The sequence below is a fragment of the Fringilla coelebs genome, assembly GCF_963513975.1.
Source record: "Fringilla coelebs genome assembly, chromosome: 2".
Lineage (NCBI taxonomy): Eukaryota > Metazoa > Chordata > Aves > Passeriformes > Fringillidae > Fringilla > Fringilla coelebs.
Window position 1 is genome coordinate 40,736,673 of NC_140029.1, and position 18,483 is coordinate 40,755,155.

The following is an 18,483-nucleotide window of genomic DNA, read 5'->3' on the forward strand; positions in this document are numbered from 1 at the left end:
AGGACTACCATACCAGTTGCCATTTTCAAGTCAAGCTATGGGCAGTTCTACACGCTTGGTACACAAGGTCTGCTATCAACCAGTTTTCCTATAAATTTTTCTAAAGTTTTATAACATGAGAACAAAGCAGCCAAGGATTATTAAACAAGAGTTGCAATTAAGAAAAATACAAAAAGGAGCTTGAGCTGAAAGTCAGTCTTTATCCAAAAAGGGATAAAGATTGCAGGGCAACAGTACTTTAGGCAGCAGTTTAGGCAATTCAAGCCATTACACAAAAAATGTGTAAAATGTGTTTAAAATGCCACTAAAAGTTTGGAAATATGAATAGACAAGAGGAAAACAAAGCTCTCATTCACTGGCAGCTCTGTCCCAAGGCCCCATTGTTTCCTGTGGACTATTTTGCATATTATAAACACAGCTTCCCAAAAATCCATTATTCCTTTACCCAGCAAGCAGCAACTCTCCTTTGGGTTCCACCATCTCCCACACAATTTGTGAAAACCCTCCCCTTCCAGGCATGGCTGAAACGTGTTCCTGCCAAGAAGGCTCCTGCCAGCCAGCCCTTACTTTCTGTTCAATCACCCCCTCCATTCCTCTCTATTCTGCTTTAAATTAAAAAAAAAAAACCCAACACAATCCTCCTCAAAAAAACCAAATAGTTGATTTTGGTGGGTTCGAGAGACCCTGGGGACAAGGGTGGTAACTCCACCCATTATTAAGATGGCTTGGTGCATCTCATCAGGATTTTCCACATTCTTTTGACTCTGCCAAACTTGAGCTGCCCTTGTTAAAAATTTTCCATGCTGGACATCTGCTGCAGGATTTATTGACTTTTCTGCCAAAACACAGTTTGCCTATTTCTGAGATAACCTAGACAAAAACATGTTGCTCTGCCATCCTTGTAACTCACTGGGGAACTCTGGCTCCTCTGCCCATGTTGGGGTAGTCTTGAAATTTGGCAAAGTGCTGATCCCATGCTTTTTCGACGTTGTTTTGAGGGTGTTTTTTTAATATATCGAGGGTTTTTTATATGTTTTGCTATGCATATGAAAATATTTTCCTATTTGACAAAGCTTTAAACCCTGCTAATATTCAGCTGACTCACAGCATCTTTTTAATTTTTGTTTCTGATCCCTACAGTGCAAATCTCGGAAAGTGTTCCGCAGTAAGCGTCTGATTCCTTCAGCCATCCGTCCATATGTGGCTGGAAAGGCACCAGCCCCACAGTGCGACTGAGCATGTAATGGGCTCAAGTTACAGGAGATTAGCAGGATTTCCCCTGTAACTGCTGCTCCCATCTGCCAGAGACCAGACATTGGAGCTGACAGCAGGAAGACAACCTGGCCTGTTGCTCTCTGACCCTTCGGCTGGTGCCCCACGGACGCGCGCGAGACAAGCCCTTCGGAGCGCACCGCAAAGGGGACTGCCAGAAAGGTCAGGTGGGCAAAACACACCACGAGGCTGGGCAGAAGAAGAGAGTGATGGGAGGAAAAGGGAGGAATAGATGCAAGAGCCAGAGTCTGGCCGGTCTAGTCGAGCAGGTTACAGCACAGAGGAATGTGATGCCCCTGCCAGACAAGGCAGAGTAAGCAGCACAGGCAGCACCAGCCAGCAAGAGCTGGCCACCCTTTCACAGACCCAGGCACATCCGTACCACAGCCCCCACCCAGAGCTGCTGTGGCCCATTAGTTCGCTCCAACTTGCAAGTTCCCTCAAGCCTTCCCCACCACAAACCCAAGGCAAGTCACTAACACAAGCCCTGAAAAGGCACGGGCTCAGCACCACCTGCACAACCCAATTCCAAGTGCCACTGCTTCACAGTCACTGCACACACTGCACACACAACCACAAACACAAAGCCAGCAGCCACAGACGCACCCAGATCTTCATGTAGGTTATTATGTTATAGATTCTCCCATGACAAAGGATCAGAAGACCCTCGACTCAACTGGGCATGCTGAAAATACACCTCATCCCATTTGTGAACCCTTTAGCTAAGACCCATCAAAAAGCTCAAGAGAAAATTTCTGCTCTTTCTCAGAACTGGCAGCACCTGAGTAGTACCATAGTAAGGCATGATTTCATTCATGCAAAAAAAAAAAAAAATTAAAAATAATTGCTCTGTACGTTGAGGAGTGAGTAGTTCTCAAATCGAGATGTGCCCATTTATTTTTCGCATCAGTTACAAAGAAAAAGGCCAGAAATTCAATTTTCAGTCTGATTTATACAACCATATTATATATTTAATTGCAAAACAATATCACCTTAGAGAAGCTGAGAAATTCACATGTCAAACCCAACAAAGAATAACAAAGGTAAATTCCCAACTCAAAAAATGCCATCTGCTCTGCCTGATATGCTCCTGTAATTAATGAATCAAGGGAAAAATGCTTCAGTCAGTGACTATTACATACAATTTTCTGAATGGTCTTGATACAACTTTTGGAGAAAAGAGAACTATTTTGGAAGTAATAAAGAGGAGGAGAACTGAAAAATGCAGAACCCACACAGTTATTTTTCCTTCCTTACTCTTGAATCACAGCAATTAGGTCTAATTCCAGAAACAACAAAACTTGCCAATTTAAAGGGAGTTTTGCAAGGAGGGTGGAACATATGCAACACAAGCACCGAAGTCACCAAGCAATTTATGTGATATTCAGTTGCAGCAGATTGATGAATTTGAGCCGTGCCTAGATGACCTACGGCAACAGTGACGTTTTGGTAAGTTTGGCAATGACAAAAAGAACTGCAAAACTATTTCCTGTGTCAGTAATAGACTCTTCCCTTAGTAACTTCCCACAACTGTTACTACAAGCAAAATTCAGCTTTGGTAGCTATGGTCTGAATGACAGCATAAAGAAAAGTCAAGGCAGCTGCCAAGATTTTAAAACTAGGCACTCATGCATAATACCATTGATGCCAGCTTTTGCAAAATACCTCAATCTCTGTATTGGGGCTGAAGGGACGGTGGAAATCATTATTAAGTTAAAAATTTAGAGAGTAATATCAAAATTCCAAGTTACTAACTAGGAACAGGTTCTGAAAGGATGGGTCTAATTTTTGTTTTAAAAATAGGCTTATCATAAGAACTTTAAGTCTGGCTTTTCAACTGTTTTAACTTCCTACTTCCTAGATATCCCAACATCTTCCTAACTTAGGAAAACTGGAGATTGTGCACAGAAAGGAAAACAGACTATTCTATTTTCATCATATATATGCTGAGAGAAATATAAAATGGAAACACTCCACAGAAGCAAGCACATATTCAAGTTACATGTTAGGAATCAATCTTACCAAAATTAAGGTGGCTCCTGGAGGCTTTCCAAATGCTCTCTCTCCTTCCGCTGCTTGCACAAGGAGTTTAAGCCATGTCTAAATTGTGAGATCCAAACACATGGGTTCAGGCACACATCCAGTCTGCATCCTGACTTTATTTTAGGATGACACCAATTCCCCATCGGGATGAAAACTAAGTACATGTGCACAATTCCTTTAGAGGGTGGTTCCAGTTGGGAAGGGTGATGAAGGCATCAGCCAGAGAAGAACTGCAGCTCACTCCAACCAGGCTTTTGTAGCTGAATGTTTGAGACACATACACCAGGTGCCATGGAGAGCTGAGCTGCCTCAGGATTGTAGCCTTGTGCACTTAGCTCGAAATACATTTGACCAAATATAAACAACCACATTTCACTGAGTCACCCTACTCCCCCTCTCTCTTTATAGTCACTGAAGAGAAATAGGCATTTGTGGGCTGTGATTCATCCTATCCCAAAGTAGCTATTCTAAGAGATTCCATCATATCCTAAAAGCATCTGTGTTACTGTATTGGTTACCTGAGATGGTCACTCTTAGGCTTCTTCTAACATGTCCTTCATGAAACATGTAGGAGATGAAATCTTACTACAGAAGAAGCCTTATCAGGAACATAAATATTTAGATATTACATACACTGGATAGCACTTTAGATTTTCAAAATCAGTTAAAATAACTAAAGACATTAGCATAGAGCTAAAGGACACCTGTATTTTGACAATGTACAGTTACAGCTTTGGTGTAAATCCTCAGCCTGCCATAAGCATGTCCCAGCTATGTTGCTATATAAGCTACATAAGCTTGTTCTCTAAGCTATGCTGAACATGTTCCAGGTTTTTTTTTCCCCTGACTGAACAGCCATCTTTGCACTCACTCACGCTTTCCTCCCCTGAACAACTGATGGACACCAAATTAACCTAAGAAGAGTTGAACCGGGATTCTCCTCTTGATTTTCTTTTTCGTTTTGGAGGGGGACATTACTGGGGAGAGGGAAGGTTGGTAAAATAACCATTTTCTTGCTGACTCTATAAGGCAGATACTATAAACCGGCAAAATAATAAGCTCAGAAAAATAAATTGGCAAACCACCTACACTGCCTTACTCTTAGAACACTGACTTATGCAAAAGTTTTTTCAGGAAAGTGATTCTGTTTTTCTTCATGACAGCTGAATAAAAAGCCGTTTTCAGTTTGCTCATCTGAAACACCAAATCATAGAAGTATTAAAACTGAAATTTTAATCGTCCAAACCCAGATATCTAGTTTCTTCTAGATGGCCTAGGGAATCTCTGTTGGCCTTCAGTGGCCATCCATGGAAGGACTGGGTTACTGGTATGTCTTATATTTGCCATCCCCACACAGATGTCCCAGATATAAAATTGTCTAGTGCCATTTTAGATGCCATATATTTAGATACCTGTACCCATCCAAAACTGTTTCCTCAGAAATATTCCTATCAGAACAGATCTTCCCAAATCTTCCAGCAGAATGTAAAAGGGTTATATACTAAACAGAAACCCTTTATCATCAGCTGCTGAACCCTGTCCAGAATATGTTTTATGAATCACAAGGAATCACACTGTAAAAGTACAAGCACTATTTAAACCAGAAATATATATCATAAATTCAAAATAAATCTCTCTCTGCTAACTGGCTTCATGTCCCCCTAATTTGTACAATACATGCCACGGCCAGGGACTTACCTGATGGAAGCCTCCTGAGTCTTTGACTTCAGCTGAAATAAACACCAAATGCTTAAGCCTTCATAAAAATGTATTGCAAATCCACGTGGTTAGAAAGAATACCTCCCAAGTGTGGCAAATTAAGAAGAAAGGGAGTGTTGTACCTTTAGGTTTTTAATACTCAGCTGGAAACAATGCAAAGGTGCAATCCAGCCCTACCCACTGATGCATAAATCATCTTTAGTGAGACCCCCATGTACTGGGAAGTTCTTCCATTGCTGATAAAAACACACTCCTTCCTCCTCAGACCCCTCCATGACTAATTTCCTCCATACCCATTGTTCTGGCCTCAGATTTGGAGTAGTTCCTATTCAAACCCACAACAGGAGGAAACCATTTGATAAATTACCTTTTCATAAAACCTACTAACCTCAGCCACAAAGTCATGTGGGCATAGGAAAACGCTCTTGTGGAATGTAGTGGAGGATGCATATACTAAACTTCTGCCCCTTATCTTGGGGATTTCCAACATCTTGGGAAGACAAAGGAGCAAGATCTGTCCTCCAAGAAGCTTGTAAATGACTAAAATTAGTACTTCATGTGACTACATGAGAGAGGTATTCCAAGTAAGTTTTCTACATGCAAACACAGTATTTTTTTAAATCTATGAAGATTCAGTTATCAGCCTCAAATATATTTGAAATCATGCATATAATTCAAGCAATGGCTCCAAACAATACATCTTTAAAAGAGTGATGCAATGAGAACTCTCTAATTATCCTTTAAATCAAAAGCTCTATTTTATTAATCCATTATGAACCCAAAGGGAAAAAATGCTACTGAAACTAAGCTACATTTTGAATTCTCCCATCTTCAATTAGCACAAAAATAATTCAACTCGCTCTTTCTAATTCATTAAAATTACGCTATTGTTTTTGCACACTACTGCAATACAGGTGTAAAACAACCTAATTTAGGAGGTGATGCTGCCTCCCATTTCCCTACAAGCTGCCTCTTAACAGCCTGAATCTGTAGGGTAGATGCTCAGGGGCATGCAGCAAAATCAGCAAGCAATCTCCACTGTAAGCAGAGAAAATAGGCTCCAGGAAACTTCACAGAAAATGAAAGCCAATTGGATAATTTTTGTTTTTTAAAATCAGTAAGAGCAGCTTTCAATCCCTCACCCTTTTACAACAATTAATAACCCACACATGTAAGAGCAGAGGACTCTATATAATTAAAAAAGCATTACTTTGGCAAGAAGAGAGGGCCTGGAGTATGTAAGTGCAGGGTTTTATTTCTTTCTGTGAAGTATGGATGACAGGTAGGAGAAAGCTATGCCAAGTGAACTGTTGGCAAGCAACTAGTCTTTTGGTTAACAGGCAGCTCTGTTTTGTGAAGTCTATGAGTTTGTGTTCACTTAGGCAAGCTTTTCTTTAAACATTAGACTTAGATGCATTCAGTCATGAGTTTTGCACCAAATTTCCATTTGCACCTCAAAAGAGGTTGCTTTGTTTCAGCTTGTTTTCTGATTACTGTGAAATGTCAGGAGCACTTTGTTGTATAATGCTTTTAAACATTACATGTGGATCTTTGCCTAATTACTCTGCCACAAAATACTATATACATGAACATGAACCTTCAGTTTTCCCAAATGTCATGTAACAGAAACCAAGAAATAAGTAGCTGTAAACACAAAGAGAAACAAGAATTGTTTTCACACAGAAAAAAATAAGCAAACAAGTATGAGTAATGCAGGGCAAGAAACAAGGTCCTCTAGCAGAAGCACTATGTGGGATAAAATGGCATCCAACAACATGACCTCTGAAAACAGCATGTTTCAAGTAGCACACATCACTATTTAATCCCACCACCAGAAAAATGAAGCAAATTACAGAAAAAAAAGCCTCAAAAATCAAAATGCACACAGGACTTCATTCACCAGAGACACAAAGATGGAACGGAGAGTTTATTTGTAGGGAAATGTCTATAAAGGGATAGCATCCAGCTTTCTAACACAGCTACTTCACCCATTCTGTATTTTTCTCCAACTCTCCTCTTCCTCTCTCTCTCTCAAAAAAAAATGTGTTATAAATTGCCAAAATTCATTTGGCTGGTCCCTCTCATATCAGTTCTAATAAGGATAAAATAAAACCACTAACACATATTAGTAGAGCCACAATAAGATTAGAATTTATCCTCTCCACCACCTTTGGCTTACTTAAACGTAGTACTACTAAGGAAAGGGGAATGCAGAGAAAAAGTACCAGATGAAGATTGCACAGGTCTCTTGCTGTGGGATGCATAGTCTTATAAACTTAAGATTTTAAACCAAATTTCCCTGCAGACCACCTGCCCTTTTGGCAACTGCAATGCCACCTCATCCCCCAAAGCTATCTTCAGCAGACCCACAAGGAGAGGTTTGCCTGTTAGGGCAGGACGGTATTAACCATCAAAGAGTTCTGTCCCTTCCTTCAGGGACAGGTAAGAACAAAAGAAACCTGTTGACAAAAATATTCTGCTGGTCCTCAGGTCATAAATACTTAGATGAGCAATACCAATCTAAGTATAGTACACTGAAACATTACTGTATGAACTACATGAAAGTAGGTTTACCACCAAGCATCCCACAGTAGCTGGTCAACTCAGTCCAAACTTGTCTAAAAAAGTTGTCTTCATTTGAGAAATAAGGTGTGGGGGGAATTCTCCCAGAAACTTTGATTGTAAGAAACCTAAGGGGCTTTCTTACCTAGTCCAGCTTCTGCCTCAAAAGAAAACTATCATCAAGAGCTGACTGGGTCAGCATGGCTTTGCCTTGATGAGTCCTGAGAAGCTCAGAGGACAGATACACGTTCCTCTGGACGCCCTGCTGGTGTGCTGTATTACTCTCCTCCTAACAAGATTTTGCCAACATCCAACCTGAATCTCCAAAAAAATAATTGGCTGTCACTCTCCCTTGGTGTCACCTGGCACAACTAAGTACAGTTTGGTCTTACTATTTTTATAATCATCCTCCAATAGCTGTAATAGCTACTGGACTGTCTATTTTCATCCAAGCAAATAAGCCCGGCTCCCTCAACCTAGACCCCTTCTCATAAAAGTGACTTTTCACTGGAGCTAGACATGGCAGTGGAACTTCATCTGAGCTGGAAGTACTGCCTTGACAAAAGCTGTGACCATGTGCTCAATTAACACTGGATGAACTAGAAAGACTTCTGCTTTTCCTTTTACTACTGGCTGCATGTACAATGGAGTACTACTCAGATGTTTTGCATTTGCTTCTTTTGATTCCTCTTTGTACTGCTGACAGAAGGGATATGTTAAAAGCCTTGCATCCTGTACAGAAATGTCCATTTCAGTGCTCTCAGATATTTTGCTTATTGAATGCACTTCTATTTTACAAAGGTATCTAAAATCAAGCCACCTAACAATAAAAAATGAAGTTACCAGTGCTTATTTTCTATAGGAGTTCTTTATGGGTTCTTTAAAAACCCCCAAATTTTTATTTTATCCAGCTGTTTCCATTTATGGACATCTCTAAAGATTTCTTTTTGATACAATGTAACTTCAAGAGTACTGGCAGCTAAAAAAAAAAAAATGGGGGGGGTGGGAAGTCAAATCAAAAAATCTAACCTTTATGGATATCCATTCATTTTGCTCCTTTTTCAGTCTATTATGCAGAAATCAACAAATAACTAAGAACCCGCTGACAAAATCTTGCTGGAGTAAGCAAAGTGGAACTACAGCAGTTTCAATTATTCTTCCTGTTTAGAAAATTCATTATCTCAATTCTAAAAGCCTTCTGCACATTTCTGCACTAATGACATTTTCCCACACCCCAGTATGTTTCCAGCAGCAGACTCCACCAGGGACTCAGCAGCGGTGGGGACCAGCTCTAGCAGATTAGGAACTGCTCGTGCCACAGAAGGAAAAACACTTCAGTCATCTTTGAAATTTGTAAAGAAGAACGGTGTAAGCTTTTCAAAAAGCAAGTACAGTGCTGTAGTAATCCTCCTGTCAGCCCCAGGGCCATCACCACAATTCAGATGACCAAACTCTTCTGCTGCTTTGTGAGGGAGGAGTATTGAGATCCACCCAGCTCTGGCCTCCAGTTATTGCCACACCATTAGTCAAGTGCCCCTTTTACAGCTCAGGAAGTGGACAGATTTTTCTTCTCCCTTCCTCTAACTCACAACGGCAAGGACAGGTTAGTTTAAAATAAAAAATGACTGCCTGAAACCACTAACACCGTCTTCTGATGGAATGTGCCTTAATCTTAACATTACCCTGCCCTCATCCTTCCTGTCCACACTCACCACTGCTCCCATAGGAGGCATATCCAGGTCTAACCATTCCCAGGATTCAACAGCTTGTGCCTCCAAGACAAATCACATGCCTCTATTGCAGGACCCAGCAATCCAAATGACATGGCACACTTCATCTGCCATGGTATAAACTGGACTGGGTTTTCCAAGGAATTACAGGGAAAGAACCAGAGAAATCTGATACTTTCTGGTAGCTGCAAGTAGCAGAAGAAATATACTCCACTATGAACAGGAAGCAAAGAGCACAAAGCATTATGAAATTAAGTGAATGAATTGAGTAATGTAAGACCTACCTTTAACTGCCAACAGGCAACACACAATCCTGAGAGTGAAATACATGATATACATTGCATCACCCAAAGCTCTCTCTAGATGAGATATAAATCCCATGCCTTTTTTCCTCACTCCTCACAATACAGATTCAAAGACAAGCAGACACCAAGAAGCACTTTGTTCACTTGTTCTGCAAATGTGAAGACTAAGGTACTTATATTAAAGCATCTTTATTAGATTTCATTAACCTGAAAAGCCAAAGCTAAAATTTATTCACTCAAAGATTACAATAAAGAAACAGCTTTAGGAAGGCTAGCATTAATGTCTTGCAATAGCAGAGTGGTATTGGTAGCAGAATGTCCCAGAATTATGAAGCTTGAGAATTTCAGCAGATACTTTGACACAAGGCTGAACTTGATAAAATCCCCAAACCTTATCACCTGGTGTTTTTTAAGAAAAGCCAATTCTTCATAGTCCTCTTGGCACCTTCACAGATCACACCTGGAACAACCAGCAAAGCTGATCATATTGTTGACACTTGACAGAGAAGTTGAACATTATGGATATCACAACACTATTGCAGTAATGCAAAGAGCATTGCCTCATTCAGGGAAGTGAAAGCATGGCCAGCTTCCCAGGAACCAGAGAAAGCCTAAGCAGAGTAAGGACTGAGAAACTCCAAAATCTTACAGATCTCATCAGCAGCAGCAGGGCAAGGGCCTCAGGGCTCAGAGACCCACACATCAGCAATGATCAAAACCACAGTCAGCTCCTGACAAACACTGCTCCAGTAACATAGCCAACAATCACCTTGATGTTATCTATCAGTATCTCACCACAGGCATAGGACAGAAACTCTCAAATGAAGAAATGGCCAATAAATGCTGAATAATCAAAGCCTATGCTAAGGCTTTCCATGCTCAAGGCCTTTGACATCCATACAGACATACTGCACAGCAAGGAAATAGTCCCCTTTGTGAAAGCCTTGTGCACACTTGGAAAGCCCTCTCAGGAAGCAAACCTGTGCCCTGCCTATATCCACCAACAGCTGCTTACACAGCTCAAGCCAACCACATTTAGACATCACCTAATCTTAAAAAAAGGTGCCTTTTTTTCTCTGAGACCTGCAAATTTAACCATGCTCCTTCCAGTCTGAAATCATTAACAAAATACTTGGAAGTGTTCTTCCTCCTTGAAAATGTGACAGTCCTACCACTGCTGAGGAAACTCATTGTGGATATACTGTCCTGAGCAACCACTGGTTAGTGCCAAATCTCCCATTCCTGAAAAAGATAAGCAGCAAAGACAACTATTGGCTCACTTCAGTAAGCCCAATGGTACAGACCAGGGATATCAAACTACAGAAAGGACATGGATCTTTCCATACTTCAAATTATCTCCTTCCAGAGGATGTATGGGACGATATAAACTCAGCCTCACAGATGTCCTTTTTGATACCATCAGGCGTGAAATATTTGTCTCTCACGGGGGGGATACCTCAAAAGGGCCCACAAAAATATAGTTTGGGTCCTTCCTAGATAAACTAGGGGCAATAGAGAAAAGGCAGCAGCAGAAAGGTGCTTCCACATGACCTCCTCCTTCCCCTGTAGAGACCGACAAAGCTCAATTCCCTAAACACTAGTTTTTAACATCAGTGTCAAACCACCAGGTGAATTAACCAGCAACAGTCTCAAATTCTGCCAATGTGAAAACACAACAGATCTATTTAACATTCAGCACAAACAACTGCAGCACCATCCAAGCAAGGAGGAATAGCTGCAGTTAAACCTAAACCTGGAATTCAGTGGAGAACAGAGGAAAGCCCTGTCAAGAGTTTGCAGCCACAGACAGACCCTAGGTTTGTTGCTTTAAGATACATGATCCCAGCTGGTCATAGGTCAGAAGTATTTCTGGACTTTACACTGACATTATACTTTCATACTGAAACACTACTCAATAACAGCATTGCTGTCTCAGCTCTATCCAGGCAAAGAGTTATCTGTGTCCCCACGGGCAGCCCGTGAAGCCTTCCAATCTAGGAGATCTGATTACTCCAGAATGTGTTGTGTCCTTCCCTAGGAACACAGCATGATACCACCATCCTCCCATGTTCCTGGCTGCATCCTCACAGAGCTCAAACATCAACCCAGTATTTTCCAGCTCCCTGAGGCCCCAGCCCTGGGCAGCAGCAGGGCTCCCTTGGGCTCTGCAGAGGAACAGTCATCACTGCCATCAGTCACCCAAAGTGAGCTCAACATGGTGGCATGCAGCTGCAAGGCAAGATAAACTGCTGAGTTCTTCAGCACTTCAAGATTTTTGAGGAGGTCCACTCTTTCTTCATACCTGTAGTTGATTGAGGTATGTATTTTTATTCCAAAGCTGGTTGAGGGTTTTGATACTGTGTTTCTCAAAAGCCCTAAACCAACTGATTGTGGCAAAAATCCAACCACAATGATCAAGACATCAAAATGCACAGGGAAAGAAAGTATCACCAGTAGAAAAGAAAGAGATTGTTTTTGTTTTTGAAGGTTTATTCACGAGAAATGAGTGACTTGAAACTGAAAAGCATTTTTGATTAACACTCTGCCTTGACTTTCATTTCAATGACATTTTAATGAACACTTTCTAAGTAGCTCTACTTGCAAATGAACGTGGGAGAATATTGAAGAAAGGTAATGGGAGGGGAAAAGAATAATCCATCAGTCATTTTATTTCTTAGGTGCCTCTGAGAAAATAAATAATAATTCATCAGGGGAAAAGTGATCCAGCAAAGATTCGACTGTTAAAAGACATCTGGAAAGGAATGGAAGAGTCTGAATTATGATAGAGGGCTATGAAGAAAGATACAGTGTGATCTGGAAGCCAATTAGGTGACTTTGTAATTCTTCAAAGATGAAGGCAGTGTGTTCACATCTGTCCTGAGTACTTCAGCCACAGAGAGCTAACAATAAACTGTCAGGAAAAAATTTATAGAAGAGCAGTAAATGTGATTGTAGGACTGGCTGGAGCCATGAGAAGTGAGATTTCCACCCTGGTAACTGACAGCATGAAAATACTTTCTTTGATAACAAGTTTAATGTGATTCATAGTTCTTTATTTCTATTTTTATTGCCAGATTCAACAGAATTCAGAAACGCTCAAGTAGAGCTATAGTAAGACCTGTGAGGGCCTATTAAAAGGGGAGTGGGGAGTGAAGGCAATATAAACAAGAAAACTGTTCATTCACCTAGCATGGAATGACTTTCAGTGAGAACATGCCCAATCTAAATAAATTAGGCTATATAATTCTACTTGGCAGCATAAGGAGTAAAATAATCATGTAGTGTTGCTGAGATTCCAAGAGCTACCCAGAGGATGTGAAAAATCTAACACCATTAGGCAGCAATGGGAATACCAATTTAATACACTTTTTCTTTCTTCCTGCCATAAAACAGGACAAAAAGTTAACAGAACTTTTTCCAGTGCCTCGTAACCAAGCTTTTAACCCAAGGAAAAGCAAGACTAAGAAGGTTCCCCAAACGGCAGTCACATGCCATTGGTGGTAGCATTCATGTACTACTTTTGCTATGGTAGGTTTAAGAATCCCTAGGTTAGGAGAAAAAGCATTTAGTACTGCACAGTACAGTTCTAGAGACTGCAACCAGCAGAGAAACTGCAGAGCATCTGGAGTATAAGAGATGAAAATTTCACCCACCAAGTGTTAGCAGCAAGTAGACTTTATTTTTAATCTTCTTATGACAACTGTTATTCTATAAAAGCCAAATTTAAGAAAATGATGCTCAGATGAAGATTTCAGCATCACAATCCCAAACATACCAATTCCAAAGATCTTGGCAGAGTTGTTGTTGACTAAACCCAGGCCATTTCTTCAGAGAGAGGGCCATAAATAATAGAGGAGATAAGCTTCAGAGGAGAAGGTATGCTGAAGTGACCCATGCTATATCATCCACCCACCTACGTGCACAACGCAGGTAGGTACCACTCCTGTGGTGACAGCAGAGATACCACAACAGAACAGCCCATCTCTTCAGCTGCAGGACAACAGGCACCCTCCCACAGGTTACCTTGCACAGACAGACAGACAGACAGACCCCCGCACTGTACAAATCACCAGGGTGGCCCACTGCTATTCCAAATTTCACCGACATGCCATAGCATACGCCTGCAACTATGGCAAGTGCCGAAGACTGGCGTGCCCCAACTGGGAGCTCCAGCCTGTGGCAGTTCTGCTGCTATGATCTCCAACGAGCCACACTGGAGCTGGCATCCACCACCACCACCTTATCACAGCAGAGAGAAACTGCAGGGTTGGCTCTACCCAGAGGTTCATGCATCCTCTAAAAGCATGAGGTTTACACTGCACAAAAGGGCCTTGTCCACAGTGGGAAAAACTACATCCCTTCCAGCAGCAGTATCAACTGTACTCCACGAATGCAAACAGTATCAGTGCCAAATACAAGCTACAAATTGACATAATTGATGCCGGAGCAACTATTTTTTTAACTTTAAATATACTCAGAAACTGTATGAAAGACGCTTTCCACTAGTCCTTGAGAGTAACTTTAGAGCATTTCCCAGAAGAGTTGAAATATGCATTTGGCCCTAAAGCTTACCGCAGGTACCTTTTTCATTTGCACGGTGTGGTACGTGCACACACGAAGGGAAAATAGAGGACAGATGGCTAAATCTATGCATATTTACCAAGGTACGAATACCACGTTAAAATCATAAGCACTAGGCCAAGTCACATGTTTAAAATTAATTACGCTTCCGCTACTACCTACAAGTCCACACTGCTTTAAAAATCTACAAGTCTGAACAAGATACGTCAGTGTGACACGATCACTTAAGTATATTAATCCCACATGGATATCCTCTGCAGCTGAATTAAAGGCACACAAGTTATTCCTTGCTACTGCTCAAATACATATTCAGCCACATTACTGTTGTCTGTTTCCCTCCCGGCAGAAATGTAAATATGCCCAAAAGAAACAGAAAACAAAACATCTGGAAACAGAAGCCTATAGGCAATGTTCTCACAGTTCAAAAAATACATGTGCATATTCTGTGCATACGCACGCAAATACATATGCACGTACAAGGAATAAATATATAGGGTATCCACACAAAACCAGGAGTGAGAAAAACATTTAATTTCTGACAGTTTGTCCCCCTGTCACACTCACCTTCACGGGAGGCAGTCCCGTGTCCCCCCCACGAACCTGCCCAGCGCTATTCCCCGCTGCCTGCAGCGAGCCCCCGGCGCAGGGATGAAGCGGGCGGGCACGGAGCGGGGAGGGAGGATTCGGAGGAAGCCGCTGGGGCGGCCACGGCCCCACGGGGCCCTTTCCCTTTCCCTTCCAGAAGTAACACAAAGTTATGACTCCCGCTCGCCGCTCTCCCCGCTCGCAAGCCGTGCCAAATGCTGAGTTAACAAAACCATAAATCACCGCTGAACCAGACGCGACGGCCCGGCAGCAGCGCCCGCCGCCTCTCGCCCCGTCCCACGCCGCGGCGGCTTCCCCAGGGAAGCGAAGGGGAGGCGAGCGGCGGGGGCAGCGGGCACCCGAACGGGCGCGGGGCTCCGGCCGCCTTCCCGCGCCCTTGGCGGCGGCAGCGGGAGGGACCGCGGCTCCAGGCGCGGCGGGACGGGCAGCGGCGGCAGCTCCCCGCGCAGGGAAGCGCCACGGGCCGCCGCGGCCGCCAGGCTCCCTCGGGGCCGGCGGCACCGCTGCCACGACTCCTTCGCGGGGCGCGGGCAAGCCGAAGTCCCGCCGCCGCCGCCGCCGCGCACCCGCCGCGTCCCCGCGCGGCCCGGCCCCGCGGCGAGAGGACACGGGCTGTCCCCGAGCCCTGGCCCCGCAGCCGCCCCGGAGCGGGGGTGGGCTGCGGCGGCGCGGGGAGGACCGGCGGCGGCGCGGGCGGCTGCCTTACCTCGGAGCGGAGCGCGGAGCGGGGGTACAGCCGCTTCTCCCAGCCGGGCGGAGGCGGCTCCGCGCAGCGGCGGCTTGTCACCTCTCCCGCCGCGACCGCGACGGCGGCGGCTCCTCGCGTAGGGGCGGTCCGGCCCCTCCCTGCCGGGGCCGAGCGCCGCTCGCACCGCCCCGGGGCCGGGCCCGCCCGCCGCAGCCCGCGCCGTCCGGCCGCCGCCGGGGCCGGGGAAGGGGCAGCGGCAGCTCGGGGGCCGGGGCTGCGGCGGGGGTGCGGGCCGGCCCGCGGGGCTTTGCCTGAAGCCCGGCCCGCCTCCGGGACGGGCCGGAGCGTTTCCTCCGCAAAACAACGGGGGCAGCGGCGGGCGGGCGGTGCTGCAGAGCGGCCGAAATCCTGGGTTTGCGTCTTGTTGTTCGGCTTCCTTTTGACTGCTGGAGCTATGGCGTGTCACCGGTTACCGTGGACGATTTTCTGGAGGAAACAAACGCGTGGCTTGGCTCCCAGGGCTTACTCTTCCCGCATTTTGACCCGAATTCGTGCGCAGTTTCTGTTCCTGTGAAGTGTCGTTCACAGGCAAAATGGGCTCTCTTCCCCTCGCCCGCAGCAGCCAGCGCAGGCCCCCGGTACCCCTCTGTCCCTGCAACAAGGGTTGGCACCTTTCCCTAAAAAACATGGAATATTCCCCATCCAGAAAGAGGGGCAGCTGCAGTGATTCCCGGTGTGCCTCCAGCCCATCAAACTGTGCCTGTGCTCGTGTGCCAGGTGAAGTTGAAGGTGCGGTGGTTCAGCGGAGCGCTGCGCGCTCCGGCCGGGCGTGCCCAGCGACCCCGGGCCCCCACGGTGCTGGCGAACCCCGGCTCTGCGTGCCCAGCCTCGTCTGGCAAACCCTACAATTCATTTCCAGGCAGCTCAGGTCCCTGAACTGGGTCTCCAGAAAGCCAGGCAACATCCAGGGGGGAGGCCACAGCTGCCCCATCCTCGCTGGATCTTACCCGCTGCAGCATCCCAATGTAAGGGTGGTGGAGCAGGAAATAAATCAGAAAGCAGCTGCACTTCAATTTCAACTAAATTCCTTTAGACTGTCCCTGAGGTCTTTCTCAAGGATCAGTAACTGAACTGCTACTGAAAAATGTGTTACATTTTGAGAAGAAAAGTGACCCTTTCAACTTAGCCACATCCTTTTGGTGTTATGGAGGCTGAAAAAAGAGGCACAAAAAACCCTGGGGTTTTAAATTTTTTAAAATTTAAGTAATGAGCAGAGAGACAAATTATTATTTTAAGGCTGATTGGAAACCAGTTCTAACCAGTCTGTTCAAGGCGACCCCATGGTAAAATATGTTTGAATGTACCCAATGAAAAAAATTATGGTAATATTGTTCTACTTTGAAAGGGAAATAGAATAAATGGAGTAAACAAAAAGCCAAGCCAAACCCTAACTGAGGATGCCACCAGGTACAGTAAGCACCCTCCCCCAGTTTGTAGGTGGAGACAATGGCTTTGAAATGGGTGGAAAATAAAATTTAAAACTCTGCTGCTGCTCCAGTGTGGCTCAGCGCTGATTATGGTAGCCCCTAGGTGACCAGAAGCAGCAACAGCAACACCTCTATTCCTTCCCTCCTTTTGTATGATTTTGATCTTGGTGAATGGCAATTTTGTGAAAGAAAATAAATGAGATTGTAACTTTTTTTTCCCCTGGCACATTGTTTTTAATCTTCATTAAATGAGAGAAAGCAGAACTAAATTGTTAAATATGCAAAAAGCCTCAACAGGAAGTTCCATCAATGAGACTTTAGTGCACAGCTGATACCATAAAACACAGGATCTCCTGAGGCCTTCTATTAAGCATCTATGCCCAGAAGCAGAATTAAATATATTTCAGGCCAAATCCAACACAGGTTTTTACTCTGCTTTTAAAAACCACCTGTGAGGTGCCTATTCTCTTCAGGCAACTTGATATGCCCATTGACTCTTTAAGCAAGTCCCTCTTTCTGCAAATTAACCTGATTAAATTTTGTCTTCCTCTCTTGGCTGTGAAGAATGACTGATGTTATCCCATTTATGACAATCTTTTACATATACATCTAAAGCTATAATGAGTTCTGTGTTCCATTCAGACTTTACTTTTTGATTCAAATCGCCACATTTTCTCAAACTTGTATCATTCTTGTTGCTCTCCTCCAGTCATTTGAATGAAACATCCACAATAGGACACTGTAGACCAGCCAAGCGTCAGAAGTAATGAAGAAAGTAGAATAATTAATGGTGACTTACATATAGAATTTTTGCCAATAAATCCCTCAGTGTGATTTGTTTTTGTTGCAATGGCAATTTCATGCTGACTCATTGAACAGTGGATCACTGCCAAGGGCACCCTTTCTCCACCAGCTCTTCCCTGTATGAATTTCATGCCTTCCTAAGTGCCTAGCCAGCATTTGCCCCCATCTAGTTCATTTTGCATACAAAATTGAGAGTATTTTTTAGTAGCAATAGTTTATCAATGTACATTCTGAAGTGGCTTATTGATCTTGCAGTATGGATCATTAATTTTGCATTTTTCTTTAAAAGATTATTTCTCAATCAGCTTAATGAGGCTTAGTCAAAATTATCCTACTTGGAAAAGTGCAGCCTAGGAAACTGATGAGAAGACAAGACAAAGTTAAATACCATTAACTCTTTAATATTTGCAGGGATTTTTTGGTCTTATTTGTATTATTAATTTTTACTACAAATGTACCACAAAGACTAAAGGGGTTTTACCGTTTAAATAAGATGTTTGAGTAGAACTATTCTTATTTTTTAAAATTATAAAATGATAATCAGAAATTATGCTGAATGTTGCTGAAACTTGTCAGCTTATCTGTCAAATCTTTGAAAGATCCGTGTTTCCAGGCTCCATTCTCGCCTTCCCTGCTGCACCAGGGGCTTGCCCTGAGGCTGCCCACCAGCCATGGAACCCAGCCGA

At 43.7% G+C, this 18,483-nt stretch overlaps 1 protein-coding gene across 1 annotated transcript in view; it reads right to left on the reverse strand.

The window, feature by feature from the left end:
* The window catches only part of MBNL2 (muscleblind like splicing regulator 2), a 105,899-nt gene extending 90,245 nt beyond the window's left edge, over positions 1-15,654 (reverse strand). The window contains exon 1 of the mRNA XM_084226528.1: positions 15,525-15,654. The gene's annotated coding sequence lies outside the window, so the exon portion shown is untranslated. The remainder of the gene's footprint in view (positions 1-15,524) is intronic.
* Between the last annotated feature and the right edge of the window lie 2,829 nt (positions 15,655-18,483).